Raw genomic sequence first — 3967 nt, 5'->3', positions numbered from 1 at the left:
TATGTATCGATGACTACATCCTCCTATGCTAAAGTTTCTCAAGATGTAAAAGACCACATCAAAAATCGTTGCTTGTAATAAGTTACTTTTTGTAACATTTTTATTTAAATAACTTTTGAAATTATACTAATTGTTTATAATTTTTTGAAGGACGAGTTTGAACTAAATTTTGGCTGGCGAGAGGATCGACTAACGATTGAGGAACTGATGTCGAACGCATTCTGGAGGTACAAAGGTCGATGCCATGCACACTATCAGAAGTTTAGTACTACGACAGAGACACGTCAAAATCCATTCCAAGCAATGCCACCAAACGAATGGGAGAAAGTTTGTGATCTGTTTGAAAATTCTGCTTATCAGGTAATTTCGCTGCTATCTTTTTTTAATAATATATGATAGATGTATTAAACAAAAAATTATAATACTTTTTTTTAGTAACGGAGTATGGTGAATAAAGCAAATAGATCAAATTTAACAATACACCATCATGCGGGTTCTCGATCTTTTCATCGCTTGTGAAAAAAAATGGTTAGTTATTTTACTCCTCATTAAATATTAATATATACACTTTTCTGGTTTAAATTCTGATATTGATTTTCATTTTGCAGTAAGAAGAAAGTCCCGCTGACTATGATTTGACCCAATTGTATGCTAAAGTACATAAAAATCGTGATGGTGTTTGGAGCAATCTTGAGGCAGAGGAAAATTATGTAGGTTTAAGTTTATTTAATTTCATTGTCTAAAGATATTTTTGTTAACTAGACTAATTTTAATGGCTTTCTTTTTGTAGGACAAGATGATATCTCTTAAAAAAACTACTGCAGATCCATCTGATGAATCATCTGTCAACAATGCTCAAATCTTTTCTCAAGTTCTTGGATAATGTTCTTGATATTTGAGGGGCTTAGGACGTTTCGTGAAGCCATCCTCAACATTTTCATCCTCTTTTAAAGTCAAATCGAATGACGACAAGACTAAGGAATTAGAGGAAGCTGCACTTGAGATAGAATGATTGAGGTTGAAGGAAAAAGAGTTGCTGACCCGATTAGATCAAGCAGCAGATTTAGAGGCAAGATTAGAAAAGAGACTATAATTAAATAACCAAAAAATATTTGAACAATTCCAGTCAATGATGTCCCAAAACTCTATGCCACCATTAACACCACAATCACAATTCATTTAATTTTTTTAATTGCCTTTATTTATGATGTTCGTAAACATTTGAACAATTGATGTATATAGATGACAATTTGTATTAGTATATTCTTTTTAATTAAATTTCATTTTGTTTGATCAATACCGTTCAAACTTTAAATAACCCGTTCAAATTGCAAATTACCATTTATGCATACATTCAAACAAAAACAGATCCATTTGAACAAAAAAAAAACCCATTCGAATGTATTGGAAATACATTCCTTGCATTCGTTTGAATAATTAAATATTTATTCGAATAATGTTATTTTTCAAAACTCCGTTTGAACAGAAGATTTCCAGAAATAGATTGTCTGGAACAGTTAATATTTCTCTTCGAACAAAAGTTACTTAAAAATTTGTTGGTTCGAACAGCCTTGGTCAGATATGGTTATTGGTTCAAATTAATATTTCATGTTGTTTGAACAAAATTTTAAGTCTCAACATAAATTTTTTCATTCGAACTTGATTTTGAGACGACATTTTTTTGTCTAAATTTTTTTTTTCATTCGAACGGTTTCGACTGGTTCTGCCCAATTTCATCCCTAAAAGTACTTTTTGAATATGAAAATCAATTTTTGTCTCCAAAAAGTTTCTGAGAAGATCTTTCTGAGACAAAATAAAGACAAAATTTTCATCTCCAAAAACTTCTAGGGACGAAATTTGGATTTTTTGAGACAAAATTGTTTCTCTCAAAAAACCAATTCTCTTGTAGTGATGCTAACCAAAGCCTGTCTCAACAACAAATGTCACTCTAATTCTAACACTTGAATCATAAAAAAAATTCATACATCCAAACAATTATACTTCTTTTTCAAATGGGAATTTGATGAAGAAGGAGAAGAGAGGAGTCAGCCTAGCGAGTGACAGTACATGCACAAGAGAGCGTCCCTGTGTAGCATCACTATCACCCAAAAATAATGAACAAAATTCCCTCAAATGGATTCAAGTTTCCATTTATCTAGCATAGAGAAAGAAACCTGAAGGACTTGTTTAAGGGACTTCAATTCTCATATCATCATGAACACACTTATTTATTCAACCCAAAAAATTCTTCTATTCTTTTGCACTAGTTATCAATTCAAGTTTTTGAAGCTCAAATTGTCCAATAGTCATATCCCAAGCCTCAATCTTTTCCCTTGTATAGAATATAGCCTATGTTATTAAGTATGAAACTCAGGGTACTTTACATGGAGGCTGCAAGAATTTTTCGCACTCGTAGTGAGAAGAAGCACATCTAAACAAGCACCGTGTGTTCGCAAAATGCCTACATGAAAGCAGCCGAAAGCAAACCCCTTAATAATATCTCATCAGAACACTAGAATTAGAATCACAAAAACGTAATTGTAAATACACAAGAATTGAGAACATGATTGAATTAACAAAACTAAATGAACATGGCACACAAAATCTAGACTAACCTTAGCATAATAAACCAACTCAAAAGAAGATTTTTTTTTTTAAACGGCAATAATGAATAATCTCTTACCATTTTTCCTAACCAAACAGTTTTCAGAAATATTAACTAAAACAGATCACTACACTGGGAACAAAGGAAATGAAGCCACCACAGACAGAGGGAAGAAGCTATGGGGTGTTGTGAGAAAATTAAAAGACCTAGTTGTAGTGTGCAGTATCGGGGTGGTGCGTTTTGGCGGTGATTAGTTACCGCTGCATTGGCTTCGTGATTCTATGCTGTGGTGGGGTGCGAGAATGCGATTTATTTGCAGCGTGGAGGAAACCATAGTGTTATCATCATGGATTTTAATTGGTAAAGAAACGGACCCGTTTGGCTGCACACCTAACTTAGCGAGATTTTGAATTATTTAATCTTATTGATCTGGTGCAAGGACATATCATTCCAATCAATTATGCATTACATTCTTTGAACGTTCTTTACAGCTTACATACACCCTCCTACAAGACTTTTCCACAGCAGATTTTTACCAAATTGATTGAATAAACAGGGACAAAACCAGCGTGCAACCAAGAAATATTTTTTGTTGGGGATAAACCAACATAAATATAAAATCATACAAGTTATTGTAATCTTCCTCTGCATGAATATGCGTGCTTTATCAAATATATGTTTAAAGACTCAAGTAAAAAATCAATATTGTACTCGCTTAAAATTAATCAAATAATAAAAAGTCAATATTGTTCTAGAAATATAAGAGCAGAAGCAAAGGATAAAAATTAAGCATACAAAAAATAAACTTCTTTGTAGAATATAAGATTGGATTTTGTAAAACCTCTATACTATATATAGTAATAGTCATGTGAGATTTATTGCCTCCCCTCTTAATTGTTAATTCCATGGAAGCATATATATTAGTAACAAAATCAATCAAAATAAGCTAGTTAGTGGAAGACTTGAAAGGAAAATTATAAATATATAGAAAAAATGTGGTTGTAAATTTATAAATAGCTTGTAAAAAGAGACCAAGATATTTTCTTGCCCCTTATGAGATTGGGGGGGGGGGGGGGGGGGGGAAATCAAAGTGGGAAGCTGAAATTTTATTAATGACAAAAACAATAGGTGTAAGTATGAAGAAATTGTTGAAAAACTAAAAGAAGCCTAGAAAACTAAGTTAGATTTTTGAAAAACTTTTGGGGGGCAAATTGTCTTTATATCGAGAACATCTTTAAAATAATCATATATTGAAACAATCTATGGGTAGTACAGATAAACAAAATCACACTTCAACAAAACTTTAGCAAGTAATTGACCCATATACTCATTTTTTATGTTATATTAATGTTATATTATTTT

This window comes from Carya illinoinensis, chromosome 1, assembly GCF_018687715.1.
Source record: "Carya illinoinensis cultivar Pawnee chromosome 1, C.illinoinensisPawnee_v1, whole genome shotgun sequence".
Classification (NCBI taxonomy): Eukaryota; Viridiplantae; Streptophyta; class Magnoliopsida; order Fagales; family Juglandaceae; genus Carya; species Carya illinoinensis.
The sequence above is the reverse complement of the archived record's forward strand: the minus strand, read 5'-3'. Positions refer to the sequence as shown.